A 13888-nucleotide genomic window follows, 5' to 3' on the forward strand; every position below is an offset into this window, starting at 1 on the left:
CCTTTAAAACCCTCTTTTAGGGGAAGATACTCTGAAAAGTCCATAAGAAGATGATCAAGAGGAACCTACGTGGTATGTCTTGCTGCTCAAGCGTAAACACACAAACAAAACCATCATAATTTTACCCAGTCCTGTCCAGTAGCTCCGCTAAGCCTCTTACGATACGGACAGCTCTGCTATCGTGTGGCAGCAAAGGAAAGCATGTGGGACAGAATGAATGCTGACAAGTCCCCCTTCAATGCTGCTCTCAATCATAGGGAGCCTTGAACCTGAACAATACTGAAAGCAGAGTCTCACCCCTTCAGATGGGTCACAGCTTTGTGATTCTAGATAACCAGGAGGCTAGTCCTGAGCTGTGGTCTTCCTGATGGTCAGGGGCTAATCTGGACATAGAGTCATCTTTCTCTCTCTCTCTGTCTCTCCCTCCTTCCCTCCCTCCCTTTCTGTCTCTCTCTCTCTCTCTGTCTCTCTCTCTCTCTCCCTGCTTCCCTCCCTCCCTCTCTGTCTCTCTCTGTCTCTCTGTCTCTCTCTGTCTCTCTCTGTCTCTCTCTCTCTCTCTCTCTCTCTCTCTTCTCTGTCATTTCTTCCATCTGACTTCCCTCCCTCTCTCCCTGTCTCTCTTTCCTTATCCTAGTGAGGTAATTTAACTTTATAACCACTCATCTCTGCAACTTTGTGACCTTTAAGACCATGGAATAGGAATTACATAGAAAGAGTACAGAACAATACGAACTAGAAGCTTAATCAGTCCACAGACACAGCAGAGGGCCCTGGTGTGAAATTTAAAAGTTACTTCTCGCAATATGCTGATAATGGAGATTGGCACAAACCCCCAACCCTTGTGAGAAGTCTTCATTGTGAAGTGCCTCGCTGGTCTTTATTGGTGTGGCAGAGTATCATCCTGCCTTTCTCTGAAGAGCACTCCTCACCAACGTCGCTATAGAGACCTGCAAAAAAGGTTAAAAGTCAAGGTGAAAGAAATCTTGCCGTTCACACGTTTGTTTAGTTTCCAACAATAGGATTTTTATATATAGCTAAGTAGTGCAAACATTTCCTCTGGAAAGAAAATGAGAACCTCTCTATGAATTGACTGTGTCTGTTGTGCCTAAGGAGATACTGAGTTAAGATTTTTTTTAAAGATAGACAGTGTTTAAGAGTTTTTTTTATCCAAGCCTACCTTTGTAAAAATAGAATTTTAATATTACTGAAGTTTTTTTTTAAAAAAAGACATGCATTACCTGAAACATGTTGTTAACCAAGGCGCTTCAATAAAAGCTTTTCAAAATGTCCTGTCTCTCAACATGTCACTTCCTGACACAGGATCCTCAAAAAGAACACTGTGCCACAGTCAACAGTTATCATTTAAATACATACAACATCTATAATTTTCAAAAAGCATGACTGCAGTGTTCTATAAATAAGTAGAATTTCCTTAGATGAAGACGGAAATGCAGGTGCAGACTTGGTAAAGGCATAGCCGGGCTTTTACGTTGTCATTTATAGTCCGGTACATCTTCTTCCAGCCGGCAGGGTTCCCCAGATGACATGTTCTTTACCATAGTTTTAAAATGAGAAAGAAAGTTGTCTCACCAACCACAGTAATTCAATAAGCACAGACCATGCCCAGTAATCACTGAAAGCAGGGACAGCCACTGTCTGTAGGAGCTAAAATAACAGTTAGTGCCTTGACTGAAAAAAAGGCTAATTGAGTTGGTGCCCCTTGTTTAGGGAACTCTTTGCCATGCAGAAATGAGATGTGGACAGATATTCTCATCAGAGAAAAGCCAATATGTGACCATTTGGGCACTGGGTCTTTAGTAGAGCAGGAGTGTCTCACATGGGGGGGGGAAGTTTATAGCATCTCCTGAGCCTCTTCGTGCTGACTCCCATACCTCAGTGACCAGCCTGAGCTAAGTAAATAGGCACCCTGAGAAAAACTCATTCTCTGGACAGGTTTCCTAGTCATTGATCTCTGCACAGGATTGAGAGGAAATAGCCCCGACCACCGTCTTAAAATCTTGGCTAAAACCGGAAACAAGAGCCAAGAGAGAAACTAACGGAGTAAACAGTTACTCACATCCTGCTGCTCAACGGACGAAACAGAGAGGTATCAATAGATATGACATCAGAATGTGTCATGCAGAGGTCAAAGGGAACGTTCCTTTTCAGATGGGTGTGGACAGAAGAAATAGACTCCGCTTCCTGCCTACCATTTGGTCTCGGTGAAAACTATTTATTTATAATGAATGTCTTTAGCCTTCCCTGGGAAAATTTAACAGCTATGTTTCTTGGATTTTCTGAGCTGAAAAAAACAAAAAAGGTAAATTGAATACTAAGTTGGGCCATGTTGCCCGGAGGAAGGGGGCGTGTGTGTGTGTGTGTGTCTGTCTGTCTGTCTGTTTGTCTGTCTGTGTGTGTGTATTCATGCACGCATGTGTATGTGTGTGTGTGTTCCTCCTAAGAGTCATAGTCCTTCAGTTCTAACTTTGCAATCAGTTCCTTTTGGGCTGGCTACAACTGTTCATCATCTCGTCTCGTTTCCCTCGTAGTCAAATGAAGACGACACTGCTTGCCTTGCATTCTTGCTTCACCAAACGACAAGAAGAATCTAAAGGATAATAGCTATGCACAGATTTTGAAGTTACAAATGCTGGGCAAATGCAACGATTACTGGGGAAAGGGAAACGGCTCAGGTAACCCAGCTGGAAAACTGTAGGTTTAAAGAGCTGCACGGAGCCGGAGAAATGAAGAGCAACCTCTAATTTTACAGATGAGAAAACTTTACCTGAAGAGTTAGCGCAATGATCTGATAATTCCCATAATTTTAGGTAATGATAATAATTTCAGGACTTGCTCTGAGCTGAGTGCACCGATGCTTCACAGCCATTGTCATATTTAGTCTTTTCAGTGTCTGTGAGAGGAAGAGGAGGCTGAGGAAACAACCTGTCCAAGGACACATGACCACTAACTAGTAAATCCTTGATTGCCAGTGAAGGATTCCTAGCACCAAATGTTTAAGCTTGGGACTACCTTGGATGACTAATATGAATTAAAAAAAAAAGTCATCACTGTCTTTGACCTCCATGGAGTGCTTCACCAACAGGCAAAAAGCATAGCTAGAAGCCTCCTACAGAATAGATGATGCCTGAATTTGTTCTGCCTCTTCAGAAGCCTTGGATATGCTTTTTGTTGGTGTCTTTAACAGGTGCTGTGGTGTATAAGCGGTGTCAGTTTACCTGTCTGCTATCTAACTAACCCAAAACATAAACCACCGAAAAGGGAAGACTATCAAACACCTGAACAGAGATTTTCATGCTTTTCCGTGTGCAGATGCAGTCCCCAGAAAGACTAGATCTAGCCTCTGTGCCAACAGCACACGGCAGACGTGAGGGAATGGGACTTCATTAGAAAACCAGCGCATGTGGGAATTTTCCGGTCCCAACATTTGCCCGGAGGGCTTTCCAACGTACTGTAGCTGTGACCTCCTTCGTGTCTTAGGTTCCCTGGTTTTCAGGGGAAATATCCAAGGCAGTTACTGCATGTGCGCGCGCACTCCCGTGGTGTGATGAGCATGCTCGTGGAACCTGGTCGCAGAGCCCAGCTCTAGGCCTTCAGATGGGGAGAAGCTAATGCGTGAAGAGCCATCGCCGAGGGGTCAACTGGCAGAGCCTCACCGGCACATGGGCCTGACTTTGGTGACAAGGTTGTGAGCTAACTGTTAGGGCATGAGGAGGAATGTGGTGAGTAGTTAGAGGCCCAGGAGCACAGCGGTACCCAGGCTGCAGGTGGGTTTCTCTGATGCCTGTCTTATCGCTCTCCCCCTGCTTGGTGAGATTCCACACTGCAAAGCCACTGAGTTCTAGAACCAACAGGACACTGTGCGGAAGACAGGCCAGCGCCCAAAGGTTTTCTGTAGGAGTGAACCCCACAAAGTTATCCGCCCATGAGAGTGGGGACAAGTAAATTAGCACAGGTAGGAAAAGGAAAAAGGACCTCCTCTTTTGGAAGCTGGCCACGCTTCTGACTCCCAGCTTGTGTGATTCTCTCTCTCTGGTAAATAAATATATTGTATCCCTTATAGCATTATCATCGCTTCCTTTTATCTCTACGTGTGCTAATTTACTTGTCCCCACCCTCATGGGCGGATAACCTTGTGGGGTTCACTCCTACAATTTAAATATATTGTATTCCCTATAGCATTGACTATCGTCATTAGTTTTCGTTGTGTTGTCTACCATATTATATTCCCCAGGGGACAGCAGGAAAACTCTAGGGGTCCTTACAGGAAGAATTGATCCCCCACCCCAGGCAGCATTAATTTGCTACTGTGTAGGTAAACTTTAGCGTTATCAGAGCTACGTCACATGGCAACTCTGTGAGCAGCTGAATTGATCTCTTCAGCTAAGTCATCCTGAATTCCTGACCATACCCAACATAACTCATTTTTATTGTCTTAAGCTTCTCAGTTTTAGAAGCAATTTGTTACACAGAGATAGGTCCAGCAGAACATTGAAAAATGCTTATCTTAACCTTTGTACTCAATTTAGAGATTATTTTTCATTGGGATGAAAGCAGTTAAAACGGCACTTTGGAGTGCTCATTCAAAATGTAGTGCACGCCTGCATGTGTCCACAAACTATTACAGATCAGTAAATTATTGATTAAATTATAATTAAGTCATTGCTATGGAAGTCCTTCAGCTTACCTTAATTTTTTTTTCTTACCAGTTTCTCCCTGAGGAGCACGGGCAGAGGATCAGTTACTTAACTACTGAGAACACTCCAGAGAGGGACCTGTAAGGAACAGATGCACTAGAAGTAACTACTGGGCCAGAATTCCTCCAGAGATTTCTCAGAAAGACGACTTTCTTTTTCCACACTCATTTCTCACCCTGCAAGTGGGTGACTAACAAAACCTCTTTCTTTCTGAAGGAAGATTGAGAGTGGTGAAGGATGGTTAGAACACGAGCCGCCAGCAAAAATCCAGCCATGACTACCAATCACAAGCTGCATGTGGGGGAAGGGCTTTGGAAGTCACTGGCAGCGGTGTGGTAAGTTGCAGACAGTCCGCAGAGCAGTGTTGGGCTTTTCCAGGGTGGCTTGGACAGCCTTGCTCCGTTTGTAAGGGTCTGGGGGGCGGTTTTAGCTTCTTGTGGGTGGGTCATAGGTTTCCAAGATACAAAGGTTTCTGTTATTTCTTTAAGGCATGCATTCTTGGGTGGACAGGAGGGTCACAGGTGCTACAGTGTCAGCTCTTTCCCGAACAAGGGAAGGAAGGCTTCATTTCTGAACTCCTTCGGATAAGCATGCTCGCCGTGGCCCGACAACTGTCCGATTCTTCTGCTTCAGCTCCTCGAGTACTGGCCTTACAGGCATAAGCTATATTTCTCATCTTGATTTGAGGTCAAAAGTTCTTTAAATTCACGAAATATGCTCAACACGTTTCAGAGACTACCAGATGCCCAAATACATGACATGAGGTCTCTGCAAATGCCATTGGCCAGCAGATGTAACCATTCCCAAGAGGCAGGAAGGAAGTCCAGTGCAACGTGACACAGTATCTGGTGTTAGCTCAAACTTCTGGAGTCTGATCCTGGGCTTATTTTAAGCATATGTAAGTACAGTACAATTTGGAAAAGTTTCCTGGTGTAACACAATCCCATGTGCACAAGGTGTTGTTGAATCCATGATATATATATATATATACATATATAGTATATATATAATGTATTTATCATCTGTATGGCATTCTTCTCAGTGTATGTGTTGCATTCTCCTTACCCTGTCAATCATCTGTTGTCAGATGATTGTGAGTAACGATGAAATGAACACAGAGGTGTGGGCACGCTGATTTGAATTTCTACGGATATATTCCAGAAGTGAGGTTGCTAGGTGTGTTGGTTAATATTGGGAGTTTGAAACAGACTTGGGTCATCTGGGAAGAGCTAAAAAGACTGCCTGCATAAGACTGGATGTAGACAACTCGGTAGTCATTCTGATTGATGTGGGAAGGTGGTAGGTAGTCCTGAATTGTGCGGGGGGGAGGGGAAGAAAGCTGAGCAATCCATGGAGAGCAAACTATTATGCAGTGTAGGGAGAGGGTCTCACGGACCCGCAGCACTGACCACGCCCAAAGGGGCGTGGTCACAGGTATGTGGGAGAAACCAGGAATAAAACAGGGGACCCCACCCTCTTGGATTCCGGTCAAGGTTGGGAGACCATAGAGCGCTGACCCTGATTCTCAGCTCCTCATGTAAGTTACTTCTCTCTATATGAATAAATATCCTACCACCTTCTCCCAACTACCTTCTCCTGACATCCTTGGAGTGGCTCATTTCCATGATCAATGCAGCATCCTTCCATGGTCCCTGCTTTGGTTCCGGCCTCCAGATTCCCGCCCTGCTTGAGTTTCTGCCTTGGCTTCCCTTGACTGTTACTGGGACCTGTAAGATGAAATAAACTCAGAAAGCAAACTAGGAACACTAGATCTGTGGGAGTTCTGTTGGGTATATATATTCACACACACACAAATACACACTCTCTTAACCACGCAAGTATACATGCTTGACCTGTATAGCATACTCGTATTAAAAGCTGCCAGCTGTAGGTTAGCAGCTATAAGAAATGTTCATATGATATGTACCTGTGGAACTACTGTAACCAGGCACAGTAAACGGCTCCCTTCAGGGCCCTTTCAGACTGTAACAAACCCCGTGTGCCCCTAAAGTCATTGTGTTCTTCCAGCATCATATTGTAGCTTTTCATGGGCACCTTAGAAAGGAAAGGCACAGCGGAGCATGCTGGCCCATGCCTGTAATCATTTGCGCGGCCCAGATAGGATCTTGAACAAAGCCAGCCTGAAGTACGTTCTAAGTTCAAGGGCAGCCAAGAATACATTGTATAAGCCAATCTCAAAAAAAAAAAATCTCTCAAAGAACTTCTTCATTTGTTCCTTTCTGGCTTCTCCAGAATCGGAAATGGTCCCACCATCATCAAGCTTATGGAAAAGCCTCTGTGAGAAAGTCCTGTCTTAGAGGAAGCCGCTTCCTGTGCTCGGGATGTGTCGGAATGATGGAGCTCGTCTGAATTCCATACCCGTACCTGTCTGTAGAAAGAATGATTTAAATGCATACCTTAGGAACCTGAGAAGAAAGTGTGCCCTGCTTGTGTGTCTGGACATGCAATTCCAGGTGGCGACGCCTTCCTTTGTCAACAGGACCATTTCTCACACCCAGACATGAAGTATTACCAAGAATGAAAAGACCGAAGCACTGTTTGTCTTAAAAAGCAAAGCAAGCACAAAGCAGCCTAAATATTAAGAAATGTTCTCTCTTCTGAAGGAGGTCGGCTTCATGGACCCTCTGCACACCACGGTTAGCTGACGGCACGCCTTTTGCTGTTACTCCCTGGTTAAAAGAGCACTGTCATTGCGGGTGTGCTGACTTATTGATTCTGGATATTCGGGAAGGAAAACTCAGCAGATTTTCTGAGAGATCTATTTTTTTGTTGTTGTTATTATTATTGCTGGGGCAAACGTTAAAACTGAAGCACTCAGTAAAGGCTTAGTTTTAACCTAAGACTCTGCAAATTGCCTCCAAGTTAGAGTCAGTGAGTTAAGAATTCTGTGTTGAATTGGAAATTAAAAATAGATGCGGTAGTGAGAAATGTATTTAAGGCCCTGCCTACACTGTAGCTAGAATCATGTTCATGAGAATTAGGAATGACTCTTGCTAGCCTGCTGTTAGCATAATTTCTCTGGCCAGAAAAGATATAAATACATGACAGTTTTCTTGGTAATTATTTTGAACACTTATGAACTTCCTTACTGTTGTAGATACTGCTGTGGTTAGCATGCATTTACCTCTTTGTTCGGAAAGGAATTAAGTTGAAGAGGACATGAAGTAGTGGCATTGCAATTATTACATGATATTTTAATATTGTCTTGTTCAGTATGCTCAAGCTTAAATGTCATTGTCTATAATTTTACAGATTGAGTTCTTCAGTGAAATTTTTTGTGGAATCTTAAATAGGAGGTTGCCCACATTGTAACATTATTATCCAGAATGGTGTAGCATGTCTATTTGGTACATATCCATGCACATACCAGTTTTATGATATATTCAGTGGTAAAAGGAATATGTAACAAGTGTGTAATTAGGAACTATATGTCTCCACATTTCCCATTTCATAAAGGTTGAAACCAACCATGTATTAAAAGCTTGAATATGTTTTCCCAGTTGACATCAAGTCATCCTTTATTAAAATTCCTGTCTTTAATATCTGAACACATTTTGGAGTGGGAAATTAGTTGAATCCCCTGGATGGTGTAAGGTATGTTAGTGATTTTGATGCTAAAACAACCAGAGGAACTTTTCATACTTTTTAGTCCCTGTACAATAATGGTACTATGTCGCGATGAGTTAATTCAAGTATAAGTAGTTTATGCTCCTATCTGTCTCCAGCTGTCTTCTGCAAGGCCTAGAAGCATTCTCACCCATAATTATTAATCCTTCCTTTTATTTTTCATACTTTTTTCCCTTCTCATTAAGATGTACCATAGGGTCACACTTGCTGCAACAAAGTATCATGACCAAAAAGCAAGTTAGAGAGGAAAGGGTTTATTTGGTGTACACTTCCATCCGTGCCACTGTTTATCTAAGGTCGTCAAGACAGGAACTCAAAACAGGGCAGGAACTGACCTCCTGAAGGGGTGCTGCTTCCTGGCTTGCTCCCTCTGGTTTGCTCAGCCTGCTTTCTTCTGGAACTCAGAACAAGCAGCCAGAGTGGCCACACCCACAATAGACCAGGTCCTCCTCCATCAAACACTAATTAAGAATATGTCCAACAGGCTTGCCTACGACTAGTCTTATGGACATATCCTCTCGGTTGAGGCTCCCTCCTCTCAGATGACTTGGGCCGATGTCACATTGACACGTAACACTAGCCAGTACAATCATGCATAAGTTGGTCTTCTGTCTCTGTTTGATATGTGGCTTATATGTGTATACGTGTGTGCCGGGGAGGATTGTGTTGTTTGCATGTAGGTGTACATTCTCCTGTGACTGGAGAGGCTAGAGGTTGACATTGAGTGTTTTCATGAACTGCATTTCACTTGCTTTGGAGACAGGATCTCACAGCTGCCTCTGTGAGGGGTTCAGCTGACTGGCTGGCCAGCCCCACCCTCCGCCTGTCTCTGTCATGCTCAGCACTTTTTTTTGTTTCGTTTTATGGTGCTGCTGGGGACTGAACTCAGGTCCTCACAGTTAGAGAACAATTATCCTGCTGATAAGCTTCAGATCAGAGTATAATACATAATATGCGACAGTTTTGTTTTTACTTCTGAACTCTTAAAAGTTCTCCTTGGCCATCTTTAAAATATCTGCTTAACTTTAAATTTTTCTCCAACAAAAAAACGAGCTTTCCTTCAAACACCCTCACAAAGTTGGTGGACAGACAGCCATAAGAGGTGGTGCATGCCTGTTGTCCCAGCTAAGGAAGGAGGACCAGCGGAGCCTTAGATTCCAAGGCCAAACTGTGCAACATCGCAAGATATACTCCAAAGCAATAGGAAGACTAAGGGTCAAAGGAAAGTTACATTAAATATTATCTCTTTCTGAAAGTTTTATTTAATGGCTTTTGTGACAACCGTATTACTTTCATCCTCATCTTAAGGAAAGCAGTTTCTGTCATTCTACCTTTGGGTGGGCATTGGTTGGCTATGTCGACTCCTCGCCTGCCTGAAAGGGCTGCAGAGTCTTCTCCACACGAGCCCTCCTCCCTGCTTCTAGCTCTGCCTTTCTGTCATCAGAGAGGTTATTTAAAAACGCAACCAGAGCTCGAGTCTCCTATGGCCTCAACACTCCACAGACACCCTAGTTACAAAGAGACCCTAATAAAATCCAGGGCTCACCAGGCTCTAAATTTTGTGGCTCCATCACCACCCAACCGTGCCTTGCTACTCTCTTCCCTAGCTGCCTGTTGACAAACCCTCTGCTCTTTCCTGTGGACAAGCTGAACTGTCTGCTGTTTCTTCCACAACACCACCTTTGCCCTCTGGCCCCCACGTCCCTGCAGATTTGTTCAGATCTAGACTCATACGTCACTTCAGTCGGGTTAGACTTAGGTAGACAGGTGGAAAGTGGGCGGGGGGGGATAAATTATGCGGAGAGATCTAATCCAAAGAAAGAGAAACCTAATGGATCATTAGCATAGACTCAAGGCCCAAAGTCCCACGAGAGGAGCGCAGGAATGGGCACTGAATAAGCCATCTGGGAAAAAGAAGGCAGCCAAGGGAAGGAGGAGGCGGCGGAGAGCACCCTGAACTGCAGGTACTGAGCACACCACCCAGGGTGGGAACCGCAAGACTGGACCGCAGTTAGAAGTGTGAAGACTGGGAAAGTGCAGGGCTTGTCTCCCTTGCTTCTTGGTTTCAGTGCAGAAGGCGTCCTCCCTTGTGTTTCCGGTGTCTGCCCCAACTCGTGGATTCCCAACCCCAACTTTCGGAAGTGGTTGTACAGCCTTGGAGCAATCTTAATTGTGCACCCGCAGAAGCCGGCAGTGATGGCTCTTAGGATTGAAAGCACACAGTTAAGAGAGCCTCTGCATGGGGATTTTGCCTTTTGAACGTGTCTACCGGGTGTGAAATTGCTGCTTATAGAAGATAGAGAAAATGACAATAAGGAATTTGAGCTTACCAGGGGTCGGTGGCAGGATAAAGCTCAAATCATAGATGAATGTAGTTTTGTTATCTATTCTCCAGTTGATGAATGTCCAGGCTGATTCCATTTCCTGGCTCTTGTGAATAAGGAAGGCAGCAAGGGATGATTATCTCTGTCTGTAGAGGATGCAGTGTCCTTTGGGTGCATGGGAGGAGTAGTGTATCTAGATCTGTTTCTAGTTTGGGATGGGGGGATTCCATACTGATTTCCATAGTGGATTGCACAAGGTGTCACTCCTACTAACAGTGGATAAACCTTTCTCCTTCTCCCTTGGGGGACATTCCTTTAGTGTCTTGAACTTTTTTGTTTTTTGTTTTTTTTGTTTTTTGTTTTTTTGGTTTTACGAGACAGGGTTTCTCTGTATTGTTTTGGAGGCTGTCGGTCCAGCCCAGCCTCGAACTCACAGAGATCCGCCTGCCTCTGCCTCCGAGTGCCCGGCTTTAGTGTCTTGAACTTAAATATGATAACCCCTGGTATTCTCTGAGTTGATGTTATGGCACATGGAAAAGAAATGGAGAGTAAGCAGAAATACCTGCACAAAACCATTCTAATAAAATAAAACAGATATACCCATGCCAACTGCAGTTTTCACTTCTGTAACTGGTCACGTGGCCTTGGCTGGTATTTATACCTTCCTCCATTACCCATTGTGTATCTACACCACGCTTAGCAGGTCTTGGCTCCTTCCCTGAAGGAGGGACACACACCTTCATTCCTGATGGGTCTGTGTCCCTTGTCATCCTGCTTGGATTAGGCTGTTGCAGTTTCCCATTGACTTTAATCACAGGGCACAAGACCCAAGGGATGCCCCAAAGGATCTCCTGCACTCCAGGCATAATCTTTCTTTTCTCCATTGTGGAGAAGCAATCCGATTTCCCCGTGATAATCTGGATCAGTCACCCCACCTCACACTGTTACTCCTTTCTTAGCCTGCTGGTTTAAGAGCATTTGAAGCCCAGAGTGACTAGGGGGAAGTCTGCACTTCCACTACAATGGAATGTTCGTTGTGGCTCTTGGCAGGATCACTCCCCACTCTGGAACCAAAAATTCTAGGCCAGAAGAACCTAAGGTCATGGGAACAGGAAGCAAAAATGTTCCTAGTGGGTCACTTGGAGTGATAGTGAGTGGAACGTGTCCATTTTCCACCTGTTGACTCCTGGACCTGCGGATCCTGGCAATGGGCGAAACTGTGCCGTACAGCAGATGCTGATTCAGAAGATATATTCCCTTCTGGAGAACCCTGCCCCAGGCCTTCAGGCTGCCACCTGGTTGGTGCTGTGACTGTGTCTTCAAAAGGCCATTCCACCTTCCTATCAGGCCAACTGCCTCAGCGTAGTAAGGAACATGGTAAGACTACTGGATTGCACGATCATGGGTCCACTTTCACTCACGCTTCTCTGGCTGTGAAGTGAGTTCCTTGGTCAGAAGCAATACTGTGTGGCATAACACAACAGAGGATAAGGCATTCTGTAAGTCCATGGATGGTGGTTTTGGCAGAAATGTTATGTGCAGAAAAGACAAATCCATAACCAGAATAAGTATCTACACATTTTCCTTTCCAAGGAAGAAGTAGTCCAATGTAGTCAACGTGCCCCCAGGTTGCTGGCTGGTCATCCTGGAGAATGGCACTCGATCTGAGCCTCAGTGTTGGTCTCTGCTGTTGGCACCTCTAGCACCAAGAAGCAACTGTAGCCAGGTCAGTCATGGTGGGCAGAAGTCCATGTTGTCAAGCCTATGTACAAGCCCCTATCTCTGACACCATGGCCATTTTTTTCCATGGGTCCATTGGGCAATGACAGGAATGGCTGGGAAAAGAGGCTGACTGTACACAGAACAGGTCATCCTATCTATTCGATTGTTAAGATCCTCCTCAGCTGAAGTCACCTTGTGATGAGCGTTTACACAGGACAAAAGTATCTTCACACTCTTTGCCCATCTGCAGAGAGATCTGTCCACATCCCCAAATATCTTTCTCACCAATTTTCAAATCATGGTCTTTCCAAGTGCCTGGTCATTCGATCAATCCACTGGCTAGATCCCGTGAATCAGTGAACAAACACACATTTGACCATTTCTCCTTCCAAACAAACTGTATAACCGCGTGCACTGCCCAAAGTTCTGCCCACTGAAAATTTCCCTCTAGACCAGTGTCTTTCAGGATTGTCCCAGAAAGGATTTGACGTGCTAAAGCTGTCTACTTCTGGGTACCAGCACAATGTGTAGGGACATCAGTAAATCAGGGAGGGCCTAGTCTTCTCTTCCTCAGTCAGCATATGGTAGGGAACACCCCATGAGGCTACAGGCACATGCTTGGCAGCAGATGGTGCTGTAACTGGAGTAGAAACCATAGGCATTTGGGAAGTTTCTTCATGTAATTTGATTGAACCTTCAAGACCTGTTCAGGCCTGATCATGTATACCCCACTTGCATTTGATAATAGATTGCTGCTGTACACATCCTACTGCACGACTTGATGGGTCAGATGACACCAAGCTCCCGATGGGTAGCCCAGATCACATGGCAAATTGTCAGCCCACTGCCAAATGTTCAGTTTTCATGAAGGCCCAATAACAGGTTATGAGCTGTCTTTCAAAGGGAGAATAGTTGTCTGCGGATGGTGGTAGAACCTTGCTCCTAAATCCCAAAGGTCTCTTCTGTGATTCACTCACAGGGACCTACAGAAGGCTCCAAAGAGCATCCTTATGTGCCACTGCCACCTAAGGTACCATAGGGTCTGCTGGATCATCCGGTCCAAGTGGTAGAGCATCCTGCACATCAGTCTGGACCTGTTGAAGAGCCCTCTCCTATTCCAGGCCTCACGCAAAGCTATCAGCTTTCCCAGTCACTTGGTGTGTGGGCCAAAGCAACACACCTAAGTTATTTCCTCTGATGGGAAAGAAATGAGTTCAAAATTTATGAGTTAAAAAATGTGAGTCACCAATGAGTTAGTTCAAAGTAGTTGATACCTCCTGCTCACTTGGTCCAATCAATATACCATCAATATAGAATGCCAATGTGATATTCTGTGGAAGACACAGATGGTCAAGATCCCTTCTAACTAAGATATGATGCGGGGCAAGAGAGTTAGTATGTCCTTGAGGTAAAACTGTAAAGGTATACTGTTGGATGTGCCAAGTGAAAGCAAATTGTGGTGATCCTTATGGACACGTA

At 44.7% G+C, this 13888-nt stretch overlaps 2 long non-coding RNA genes across 2 annotated transcripts; one reads left to right on the plus strand and one right to left on the minus strand.

The window, feature by feature from the left end:
• Nucleotides 1-566: 566 nt before the first annotated feature.
• Nucleotides 567-3371, minus strand: LOC121143163. Its single transcript, XR_005880300.1, has 3 exons — nucleotides 3297-3371; nucleotides 2786-2911; nucleotides 567-947 (listed from the first exon to the last, which is right to left on the minus strand). It is a non-coding gene; the product is annotated as an uncharacterized LOC121143163 (long non-coding RNA).
• On the plus strand, nucleotides 2189-8240 carry LOC110342395. Its single transcript, XR_002384451.2, has 5 exons — nucleotides 2189-2320; nucleotides 2550-3785; nucleotides 4728-5050; nucleotides 5448-5613; nucleotides 6969-8240. It is a non-coding gene; the product is annotated as an uncharacterized LOC110342395 (long non-coding RNA).
• The last annotated feature ends 5648 nt before the right edge of the window (nucleotides 8241-13888 follow it).

The sequence above is a fragment of the Mesocricetus auratus genome, unplaced genomic scaffold (assembly GCF_017639785.1).
Source record: "Mesocricetus auratus isolate SY011 unplaced genomic scaffold, BCM_Maur_2.0 Super-Scaffold_100011, whole genome shotgun sequence".
NCBI lineage: Eukaryota > Metazoa > Chordata > Mammalia > Rodentia > Cricetidae > Mesocricetus > Mesocricetus auratus.